The sequence below is a fragment of the Euleptes europaea genome, chromosome 7 (assembly GCF_029931775.1).
Source record: "Euleptes europaea isolate rEulEur1 chromosome 7, rEulEur1.hap1, whole genome shotgun sequence".
Taxonomy (NCBI): domain Eukaryota; kingdom Metazoa; phylum Chordata; class Lepidosauria; order Squamata; family Sphaerodactylidae; genus Euleptes; species Euleptes europaea.
This window is the reverse complement of record NC_079318.1, coordinates 81,386,220-81,398,687: the sequence shown is the minus strand read 5'-3', so window position 1 is coordinate 81,398,687 and position 12,468 is coordinate 81,386,220. Positions and strand designations below refer to the sequence as shown.

Below are 12,468 nucleotides of genomic sequence, written 5' to 3'. Positions count from 1 at the left end.
CCCCTTCCTTCCCTATCCCCAATTGCCATGCCCCAGGAGGATCCAGACTCAAATGCTTGGGGGCAGCCCTGAGGCTGCTTCTCCCCAAGCCGGCATTCCCCTTCAAGCGTTCCCCGCCAGCTTCATCCATTTTTAAAAGCCCGCTTTTCTCTTAAAAGCCGCCTTTTAAAAAACAACCCTTTGAAAGATTCCCAGCCCCCTCTGCCCCCACCTCCCGAGTCTGTCAGACAGGACAGTTTTGCTAAGTCAGGGGCAGCGTGGTCTCCCTTGAGCAGGGTGGTCTCACTTCCCCCCACAACTGTACCCCCACCTAGGCTGCAAGAATGCGGTTTCCCAGAACCCAATGCCTCCCCTCTCCCAGGATCAAAGTACGAGCAAGCAAAGAAAGACGGGTGAGTGTGTGAGTCACGCACAGGGCCAGTTCCTACATACCTGTGTATACTGCACCCTCAGTTGCTTGTTCACGCATTTGCTACGGCATCCTCACACAGCTGGATTCACACTGTGCATGAAAAAGCATTCACTCCCACAATCCTCCCCAACTATACCTTCCACTTTGCATGAGCATTTGTCCCGCTCGCCACACTTCGCCTCCCAATGCCATAAGGTTGCCACAGCTGGATCTGCATACAGAATCCATTGCACAAGGCACAACTTGTGTTCCTGGGGCCTCACGGAAGGCGAGCCACCTCCCGGCCTTCTGCGCACTCCCCCCCTTCCTCACCCTCCCCAGGTGGGCTTCGAGAAGGACCCAACCATTACACCATCTTACAACAGAAAGAGGCTGATTTCCTATGAGGAAAGGTTGAAGGAGCTGGGTGTGTTTAGCCTGAAGAGGAGAAGACTGAGAGGGGATACGATAACCATCTTCAAGTACTTGAAGGGCTGTCAGATAGAGGAGGGTGCCGAGTTGTTTTCTGTTGCCCCAGAAGGTCAGACCGGAACCAAGGGGTTGAAATTAAATCAAAAGAGTTTCCATCTAGACATTAGGCAGGATTTTCTAACAGTTAGAGCGGTTCCTCAGTGGAACAGGCTTCCTTGGGAGATGGTGGGCTCTCCTTCCCTGGAGGTTTTTAAGAAGAGGCTAGATGGCCATCTGTCAGCAATGCTGATTCTATGACCTTAGGCAGATGATGAGATGGAGGGCATCTTTGCCATCTTCTGGGCATGGAGTAGGGGTCACTGGGTGTGTGTGTGAGGGAGAGGTAGTTGTGAATTTTTTGCATTCTGCGGGGGTTTGGACTGGTCCCTTCCAACTCTATGATTTTATGATTCTAAGCCACATTGGTCCAAAGCAAAATCCAGGCACAAATCCAGGTAATACTTTTTTTATGAGGACCAGAACTCTTCATCACCCTGGGTGTTAAAAAAAAACCAAAAAGAAAGTAGAGGGAGAGGAAGGGGGGGAACTTCCATAGTTATTGTGAGGGTAAAAGCATGATGGAGAGAACTACGTACACTGCCTTTGAGCTCCTCGGGGGAATGGCGGGATAAACATGTGGTTGACAGACAGATTCCTTATACCTGTTCTCACACCTCTGCACCATCAGTGCACATGAGCCCACATTACATCGCAGCCCCCCTTCCCTCCACTGTCTGCACACCTGGAACTCTGCAACCACCACTAACGTGCCCTTCACAGATCCAGAGAGACCACAGATGCCACGGCTGCGACCGGCCCCGCAGAGATCCACGGCCAGATCAACAAGTGCCATTTGAAGAAGCTGCACCCATCCCTCACTGGGAAAACCCTTTCCCAGCCATACACAGCGCACCGGTGCACACAACTGTCCTCACGCAAGCGTGCTTTCCCCAGCTCGCCACCCCTCACGCCCACTGAGCGCGGCCACGTCCGTGCCAGCATCACTTTTGTGTCAGCGGCAGGCTGGAGACCAAACTTGCTCCTTCTGCGCGCTGCCAGCTTCAGTCATTAGCTCATCAACTCGAGACTTCGGGACAATTAATCCTATTCCCTTTCCCCTGGGACTCAGCACGCCAGCATCCCAGTGCACGGTCGGCATAGCAACCAGCCAGCAGCCTGATCCAAGGATGTTCATGTCCTCTCGCTGCCAAGGAGGAGGGGGCTCAGGGAAGGGGGAGAGGGGAGGAGAGGCTGCCGGGGAGGGATGAAGGATAGAGATCCCCAAATCACAGGGCTGAAGCAGGTAATGTTTTTGGAAGGGGAAAGCCTTTGGCTCGGAGGCATGGCAAAAAAAACCTGGCAGTGCCCTGGGAATCCCCAGCACCTGCTCCCCCCTCCACACACACACACCCTTGCATTCGCTCTTCTTTCTTCCACATTAATATCACACATCGTCATTGAGCAGACATCACAAGCCCTGTCCTTCTGGGGGGGGGGGGGGAGGCGGGAAAGGACTTCATGCAGCCTGGGATTCCCTCCAACAAAGCCCGAGCCTCCTCCGGCACTCCAGGCAAGTGTGGAATCTGGGACAGGATCCGGCATCTTGAGAATCGAAGGCGTTCGTTTAAAAAAAAGAAAGGAAAAGGAAGACAGGGCAAAGGTTCTCAGCCCCGCAAGCTTCAAATGAAAGCTTCAAAGGAAAACACACATCCACTGTGCCTGGCGAAGGAGGAGAAGGGATTAGTGCAATAGTTAAGGAGGGGACTCTGTGCCCCCTCCCTGTGCTAGCAGGAGCCAAAAAAAAAAATCACCCCTCCTGAGCAAATCGAATGCAGAGGTGCCAGACCCCAGAATGAGTTCTTCCTTGGCACAGAAAACACACGGAGGCTCTCTGGGGAATTGGGTGTCCTATACGGTACAATTGACCCCTGTAATGTCTTGGTGCAGCCACCCGTCTCTTCCAGTAACCAGCTAGAGACCCAGATCTGTGCCATCTGCAGAGCAGCAGCGTTCTCTTCCCTGTCTCCCTTTGGGCTCTTCCTGCACCCCAAGAAAGGCAGCCCGTCTTTCCCAAAAGGCAGAGTGAGGCAGATGTTGGAGATGGTAGATTTTGGGATGCTGTTCAGAGCAGCGGGACGGGAGGAGAACAGAACGGCCTCACTGAAATGAATGGATAGGAAGTGGAGCTCACAGAGAGGCCTGAGCAGAAAAACTGCCCCCTGGATTTTGCCCTACATTAATTACTGGGACGGGGGGGGGGTGTCTGGATGTTCTGCATTGTGCCCTAAAACATCTTTCGCCTGCCCAGATTCAGGATACCCCAGATAGGGATGCCAGCCCCCAGGAGGGACCTGGAATTACAGCTCCTCTGCAGACCACAGCTCATCTGCAGAGAGCCAGCATGGTGTAGTGGTTAAGAACGGTGGTTTGGAGCGGTGGAGTCTGATCTGGAGAGCCGGGTTTGATTCCTCACTCCTCCACATGAGCGGCGGAGGCTAATCTGGTGAACTGGATTTGTTTCCCCACTCCTACACACAAAGCCAGCTGGGTGACCCTGGGATAGTCACAGCTCTCTCAGCCTCACCTACCTCTCAGGGTGTCTGTTGTGGGGAGGGGAAGGGAAGGTCATTGTAAGCCGGTTTGATTCTTCCTTAAGTGGTTTGAGTCTTCCTTAAGTGATAGAGAAAGTTGGCATATAAAAACCAACTCTTCTTCTTCCTCATTCCCTCCCCCACCCCATCCTTCAGGGAGGCAAATGTGCTGCCAGTTCTCCTTGCTCCACACCTCAGGGAGGTGAGAAGCTGTCCTCCCACTCTCCTTCCTCCCAGTATGGAGGAGGAAAGGAGGGGGAAGGGCTGTGGCTCAGTGGTAAAGCATCTGCTTGGCATGCAGAAGGTCCCAGGTTCACTCACCATCCTAGGCATCTGCACCGCTTGGCAGGTTGTCTAAGGCCATTTATGCATGGGAGGTTTTGTCTTGGGTTTGCTGTTCTCTAGATGCACATTTTCCCCCAACCAAATTCTCAAAATTCTGCACAGGCACTTATTTTTTAAGTTTGAGAATTCAGATGGGGACAATGTGCATCTAGAGAGTGGCAAATCCAAAGCAAAACCTCCCATGCATAAATGGCCTAAGACTTGCCCCGCACCTCTGGTAGTGCTGCTTCCTCAGTGGCCCAGAGGTTGCCATCACACCACGGAGCTGCCACCAGCCAGCCCTCTCATTCAAATCCCAAGTCCTGCTATCTACTCCGATCTGCAGAAGCGGGGAAGCTGGAGATCAGTGCCAAGCTTTTTTTCCAGTGGTGGCACCTTGCTTGTACGCACTCGGCATTTATTCTCCTTACCCAGGCTTGTAACACCCTGACCTGGGTGGCCCAGGCTAGCTCGATCTCCGAAGCTAAGCAGGGGTAGCCCTGGTTAGAACTTGGATAGGAGACCACAAAGGGAATCCTGGGTTGATACACCCAGGCAGGCAATGGCAAACCACCTCTGTTCATCTCTTGCCTTGACTCCACAAATCAACTGCGACGCGATGGCACGGTCCACCAGCAGGAGCCTTGTAACAGGAGGGTTTTAAGCTTTTTAATGGTCTGCTTCTAGGCAGAGAACTGTATTACGAGTATCATTTTAAGCTGCTGCATTTTGTTTTATGTTGTTTTTATGCCCCTGTTTTGTGTTTATGGCTTTTTATTGTTGATAAGTTTTCTGTTGCTGCTTTAAATAACTGTATGTTGTTTTTTATTTTGTGAGTCACCTTAGGTCGGTCTCTGGAGGGGTGGCTAGATAGACATTGAGAGACAGAGACATAAATGATTCTTGAGGGATCATTACAAGCACATCCCTTCGAATCATCAACTGTGTCCTTGTGGTGCTAGGGTGATACTGTTTCCCATGTGCTGTTGTTCTGTAATTATTATAAAGGATGATGAGCCAGATTCGAGTCCAATTGCTCTTTAGAGACCAGCGAGATTTTCAGCGTATAAGCTTTCAAGAGTCAAAGCGCCCTTCGTCAGATCGCTTTGACTCTCAAAAGCTTATATCCCCAAAATCTGGTTGGTCTCTAAGGTGCTACAGGACTCAGATCTCGCTCTTCTACTGCAGACGAACATGCCTACCCTTCTGAAACTAAAAAGGATGATGTAACTGCTCCACTCTTGGCTATGGTGCCAGGCTATTCAGCAAAACAGCCGGTTACCCTTATTCTTGCTAGAGAGAATGTACATATCACTGTAGGTACACATCAATCACTGAGACTAGATCCTGGATATTGAAAGAACTAGACAGAGAGACAAGGTCCAGAAATATGTACCAGAATCTGCAGTGGGGGCATGGGCCACATATAGCTCAGGGCCATATTTTATGTACCCTTGGCATACACAATGTTCTCTGTTTACAACAGGAACTGTAGTACATCAGTCAGCCCTTCACTTGTCAACCTGTGATGTTTTATTCCCACCTTTGCGATTTTATAAACAACCTTTACATAAAAAGGTAAAGGTTCCCTGTGCAAGCACCGGGTCATTCCTGACCCATGGGGTGACGTCACATCCTGACCTTTCCTAGGCAGACTTTGTTTACGGGGGCGGTTTGCCAGTGCCTTCCCCAGTCATCTTCCCTTTACCCCCAGCAAGCTGGGTACTCATTTTACCGACCTCGGAAGGATGTAAGGCTGAGCCAACCTTGAGCCAGCTACCTAAAACCAACTTCCGTTGGGATCGAACTCAGGTCACGAGCAGAGCTTGGACTGCAGCTTGCCACTCTGCGCCATGGGACTCTTCACATAAACCTTTACATAAAGCCACCCAATTTTAGGAATGAAGTTGGGCTACGGCTGTTTTAAATAAATTAAAAATATATCTAGAGCACACATAATGTCGAGATGGGAGGATAGACATTGACACACAGTAAAAAACTATATTACTGACACGTAAGAACTCTAGGGTTGGAGATAGGAGCACACAGGCTTCAAAGAACTGAGCAAAACAGAATTAACTAAAAGGAGAAAAATGCTAGAGATCTGCAGACTGGCAGGCCTGGTTGAGGGAAGGAAAGAGGGTGCTGGTGTTTGTAGCATTTTGGTAAAAGGCTGGAATGGATGAGCAAGGGATGGATAAGAACATAAGAAAGGCCATGCTGGATCAGACCAAGGCCCACCAAGTCTAGCAGTCTGTTCGCACAGTGGCCAACCAGGTGCCTCTAGGAAGTCCACAAGCAAGACAATGACTGCACCAGCATTGTCCTGCCTGTGTTCCATATATAATAGGCATGCTCCTCTGATACGAGAGAAAATCATCATCAGTTCTCCAAAGGATCATCAGAGGATCATCAGTTCTCCAAAAGATTTTGAATTTTAAAAAGCCACAAGATCACAGTGTGTACCAAAAAGGGGGGGGGGAGATGCCATTCGTCCCAATCCCTACATTACAGACACAATCTGTATGTGCAGCTGCCTGTCAAAGAACCATGCTCTCCACATGCAGGATGCTGCACTCTGGTGCAGAATGATCAGGAAATGGACAGTATCCTGCAAAGGTTGAAGGAGCTGGGTTTGTTTAGCCTGAAGAGGAGAAGACTGAGAGGGAATATGATAACCATCTTCAAGTATTTGAAGGGCTGTCATATGAAGGATGGTGCCGAGTTGTTTTCTGTTGCCCCAGAAGGTCGGACCAGAACCAACAGGTTGAAAGGGAAGGTGATTGTAAGCTGGTTTGAGTCTCCTTAAAAGGTACAGAAAATCGGAGCGGGTCCCTGAACACTTAACCCATGTGCTGTTGTATTGTAAGTTTTATATGAGGCTGAGAAATATTTATATTAAACCCCTCCTGCTTAGTGTTCAGAGCTAGTAATGTACCTTTTATCCGATAGAGTCTCTTCTGTCACCCAACAAATTGCCAGATTTTTGCTGTCTGTACAAAGGATACGCGAACACCTTGTTCATACTTTTAAGTAATGCTATTTGAATGTAGTCTGTTTTACTTTATTCTGTAATTTTGTCCATTTATGTTAATGCCTGATAAAGGTAATGAATGAATGAAAATAGGGGTATAAAAACCAACTCTTCTCTTGTGGCAGCCATCTTGTGGCAGCCATCCAGTGTCAGAAATTTCAAAGGTGCCCTCAGGCTCAAAAAAGTCGTGGACTCCTGCCAGAATCTGATGTCTGAAACTGCCCATTTCCTTCAGGGGGGTGGATCTATGTAATCTGGATATCAATTGTAATTCCAGAAGAACTTCAAGCCTCGACTTGGAGGCTGGCAATCCTAAAGTAGCCCAGAGAGACCCTTTTCATTCCATGTTGAACTACAAACCCCCCCCCCTTTCCCTGAGCTCCTTAGGCAGAAAGCCACGATGGCTACAGGGAAACCGGGCGGGCAAGGTGGACTGCAAACCAGATGAATAGCACCTAAAGACGTGAGCTCTGACTCACAAAAGTGCCTACTGGAATACACATGAACACATGAAGCTGCCTTATACTGAATCAGACCCTTGGTCCATCAAAGTCAGTATTGTCTACTCAGACCGGCAGCAGCTCTCCAGGGTCTCAGGCAGAGGTCTTTCACATCACCTACTTTCCTAGTCCCTTTAACTGGAGATGCAGGGGATTGTACCTGGGACCTTCTGCATGCCAAGCAGATGCTCTACCACTGAGCCACGGCCCCTCCCCAAATAAATATTGATAGTCTATAAGGTGCCCATGGATTTCTGTTTTATTTATTTTTCCCCAACAGCCTTCTGCCATTCCTCCAGGCAGGTGCTGTGGGTGGGATGTGGGGCCTGGGTATTGTATCCAGACAATGGCGTTACGCAAAGGGCTCTTTAGCCTGGCTCGGACAAAGCTCGTTCTGCCCATCTTGCCCTGTGATGCCCCTGCTGCGAACGGCGCAAGCTGCCCATTTTCTGCCCTTCCTCCCAGAGCATCCTGATTGAAATCAATCATGGCCTTTTGTATATTAATGGCATCTTATTTGTATTGAATGCATCATTAATGTTAACGATTCCTGGGAGTTTTCCCCTACTCTCCCTGGACGAAGCGTATTAATTGCTCACGTTGTAATTAAATATTAAGGCTGGGATTTTTCACGCACCGCACAGCTGGCATGGGGAGAGTGTGTGTGTGTGTGACTGGGGGGCAGGGGCTGGTGTGAGCAGCTCGGAAGCAAGGGGCGCCTCGGGAGAGTCACGGTTGCAAAGTGGGCAAGCTGACATGCTTGCACAATGTCAAAGCGCCTCCCAAAGATGCGCACACGCATCGGTGCTCAGAAGCAATGAGGTATGCAATCGCACCACAGCGTGGAAAAGAATGGCACCCAGCCATTCAAGAGCAGAGGCAAGGGTACCACACACACACATACACCATGTTGTAACAGGCATTCACTATACAGACACAGCCATGTAGATAATGATGACGATGATTAATTAGATTTATGGGCCGCCCTTTCCTGGCCAAGGCCAGGCTCCGGACAACATCTTACCTAAGTTTGTTTACAAAGAATTAAAGATAGTATTAGAAGTTGAACACATGAAGCTGCCTTATACTGAGTCAGACCGTTGGTCCATCAAAGTCAGTATTGTCTACTCAGACACAGAGCAGCAAAATGTCTGAAGCACACACACCAGGAAAGCAGAACAGGCTGCTGGGTGGAGACAGAACCACACACGGGCCGGGAGTGTTAAGGGCACAGGGGCATAAGAAAAGCCCTGCTGGATCAGACCAAGGCCCAGCAAGTCCAGCAGTCTGTTCACACAGTGGCTAGCCAGGTGCCTCTAGGAAGCCCACAAACAAGACAACTGCAGCAGCACCATTCTGCCTGTGTTCCACAGCACCTAATGAACACATGAACACATGAAGCTGCCTTATACTGAATCAGACCCTTGGTCCATGAAAGTCAATATTGTCTACTCAGACCGGCAGCGGCTCACATCACCTACTTGCCTAGTCTCTTTAACTGGAGATGCCGGGGATTGAACCTGGGACCTTCTGCATGCCAAGCAGATGCTCTACCACTGAGCCACAGCCCCTCCCCGAGGGAGGGGACCAAGTGGTCTTGGTCCAAACCTGAGCTTTACAAGGTAATGAGGATGTGGCAGGTGAGGATCGCTTGCAGGGCAAAACCAGGAGGAAGGAAAGCGAGAGGGAGGAAGGGATGATGAACCCCTCCTGCCACTGTGGATTGTCCCTGCCAAATGCTCTCCCCCCCACAAGCCGAGCTGTCTTCGATTTCTGCAGTCCAGCTGTGGGGAAAGAAATAATTGAAACAGCTGGGCTTCAGGAGAGGCATCTGCACAGAGCACCAGAAAGTGGAAGAGGAGCTAAGCACCCCCTGCCCATCCATGTGTTGCTCCTGAAAGTGCCCTTTCCTACCCCATCATTTACACACACACACACACAGCGCAGGACTGGCAGGGTTGCCAACCTCCAGGTGGCACCTGGAGATCTCCCGCTATCACAATTGATTTCCAGATGACCCTGACCAGTTCCTCTGGAAAAAATGACTACTTTGGAAGGTGGTAAAAGGTAAAGGTAAAGGTCCCCTGTGCAAGCACCGGGTCATTCCTGACCCATGGGATGACGTCACATCCCGACGTTTCCAAGGCAGACTTTGTTTGCGGGGTGGTTTGCCAGTGCCTTCCCCAGTCATCTTCCCTTTACCCCCAGCAAGCTGGGTACTCATTTCACCGACCTCGGAAGGATGGAAGGCTGAGTCAACCTTGAGCCGGCTACCTGAAACCAACTTCCGTTGGGATCGAACTCAGGTCGTGAGCAGAGCTTTTGACTGCAGTACTGCAGCTTAACACTCTGCGCCACAGGGCTCCTTTGGAGGGTGGACTCTATGGCATTATACCCCACTGAAGCCCCTCCCCACCTCAAATCCCGCCTTCTCCAGGCTCCACCCCCAAAATCTCCAGGAATTTCCCAACCCAAAACTGGCAACTGTAGGGAGTCTACAAACATCCATGGGAATAACTTCCATGTAGTGTTTTTAGGGGAAGGGTGTGATGCCACAAACACTTTCTTGCCTCCACACAAATGCTGCAGTGCTGCTCTCCAGAAGCCCCCAAAATGAGCAGTTTGGCCAGTCAACACAACTTCTCCCCATACATTGTGTGTGTGTCAAGTCGCAGCCGACTTATGGCGACCCCTTTTGGGGTTTTCATGGCAAGAGACTAACAGAGGTGGTTTTGCCAGTGCCTTCCTCTGCACAGCAACCCTGGTATTCCTTGGTGGTCTCCCATCCAAATACTAACCAGGGCAAATACTAACTCTGCTTAGCTTCTGAGATCTGACGAGATCAGGCTAGCCTGGGCCATCCATACATTACACACCCACAAAAATTCTTCATCCTTCTTGGGGAAATCTGACCATCTGGAATAACTACTTCCTCCTGCAGACAAAATCACAGCACAGGTCCCCATCACTCCCACTCGGACCATAACATGGATTCCTTCTTGCACACACAGAAACATTCACCCCTGGCCACCACCTAGGGATGCCAGCCTCCAGGTGCGGCCTGGGGATCCCCTGGAATCACAGCTCGTCTCCAGACTACAAAAATCAGTTCCCCTGGAGAAAATGGATGCTTTGGAGGGTGGACTCGATGGCCTTGCACCCCACTGAGGTCCCTGTCCTCCCCAGGCTCCATCCCCAAATCTCCAGGAGTTTCCCAACCTGGATCTGGCAACTCCCCCACCACCACCACCAATCCCCTGCTTGTGGCCAGGGGGGGACTTGGCAACCCTACCACCACTGCTACTACAGGCATGCGGATGTGTACCCAAACAATGCCCCATCTTGTCTCTGACTACAAACAGAACATCAAAACGTAAATCCCCCCCTTATATGGGGCATTGTATGGGTGCTGTTATGTGGGATGGGAAGAAGAAGAAGAGTTGGTTTTTATATGCTGACTTTCTCTGCCACTTAAGGGAGAATCAAACTGGCTTACAATCACCTTCCCCTTCCCACGACAGACACCTTGTGAGGTAGGTGGGGCTGAGAGAGCATGACTAGCCCAAAGTCACCCAGCTGGCTTCATGTGTAGGAGTGGGGAAACAAATCCAGTTCACCAGATTAGCCTCTACCGCTCATGCGGAGGAGTGGAGAATCAAACCCGGTTCTCCAGATCAGACTCCACCGCTCCAAACCACCACTCTTATCCACTACACCATGCTGGCTCTCCATGCTCGGACGAAGAACGACACATGTCTAGGGTGGACTATGTTGAGCATCCCATCCCATGCCCTGGGCACACCATCCCCTGCAGAGGCCTTACTCAGTGTTGGGGTAGAGGGGTACACCAGGTCTTTAAAAATTCTTCACGCACCTGAGAAATGTTACACGAAATGCAGGAGCCAGAACCTCACAGCCCAACCAAGGTTTGAAAAACCACACCGTCCACCAACTAAAAAGCTCCCAAAAGAAATAAAACACTCCGTGCAGGGTCCACCAGTGCTACTCGTACTTGAAGCAGATTCGGCTCCAGGTCAGAGACGGCACTCATCCCACCCCTGCTCCACAAAAGGCTACACACATGGAGTCCTTCAGCACTTCACCTTAGCTTCAAGTGTAGGAATAGGGCTGGAAAACATTTCATAGTCAACAGAACATCACATTGTTAAGGAATCAGCCCCTAGGGAAGGCTCAAAAATACTTGAAATACCTAAGCACCCCAAAGCAAATTTTCTAGCCTCTGGAATATTGTCCACGCTTTAGCAAAAAGCAGTGCCAAAAATTCAAGGCTGGGAACTTTCAGGTCTTTCTGCCTATTTGGGGTCCACCCAAATCACTGATCCAACCAAAGTTCTTCAAATCTAGCTGTTAGGGGATGAGCAGCACAAAATCGGGAGCTCAAGCAAACTGAACCAACAAAAACAGGCATAAACCCCACAAAGGCAATTCCGTGACGTTTTAGTCGACAAAGATGGATGTGTTAATCCCAGTGGGCAGGAAGGTCAAAGTCATTACAAACAGCGCCTTTAGGGCCAACTTAGTTTGATATTGAAATATGCAAGTTTTTTTGAGTTTCACAAAACTCTTCCATCAACAGACAGCACAGGAAAAGAGTAAAGCATGTATTTAGCAAGGCTGATTACAAGTGAACGAACACATATAAATAGCTGTGAGTGTAAAGTACCATCAAGTCACAGCTAACTTATGGCGTCCCCAGCAAACAGCTTTCAAGGCAAGTGAGAAGAAGAGGTGGTTTGCCCTTGCCTTCCTCTGCACAGTCTTCCTTGGTGGTCTCCCTTCCAAGTAATAACCCTGCTTAGCTTCCGTGAGCTGCCAAGATTGGGCTATACCATGCTGCCTTCCATCCATAAAAATAGTTAGTTATGAGCAATATACATTTTGCCTGACAAAGAGTACTATGGATTCCAGAAGTTTACATACTCTAGAGCAGGGGTGTCAAACTCATTTGTTATGAGGGCTGGATATGACGTCACTTGGTTGGAATGGGCCATGCCTTGCCAACCCAGATTGGGACTGGGGGGGAGGGGGCTGCCTTGGCTGGCTCGCGGGCCGGATAAGAGCTCTCAAGGTACCAGATCCAGCCCACAGGCCTAATGTTTGACACCCCTGCTCTAAAGCAACTTAAGCTAATTTAAG

At 49.9% G+C, this 12,468-nt stretch overlaps 1 protein-coding gene across 8 annotated transcripts in view; it reads right to left on the bottom strand.

The window, feature by feature from the left end:
• The window catches only part of NRXN2 (neurexin 2), a 393,602-nt gene that overhangs the window by 306,176 nt on the left and 74,958 nt on the right, over window positions 1–12,468 (bottom strand). The window lies entirely within an intron of this gene.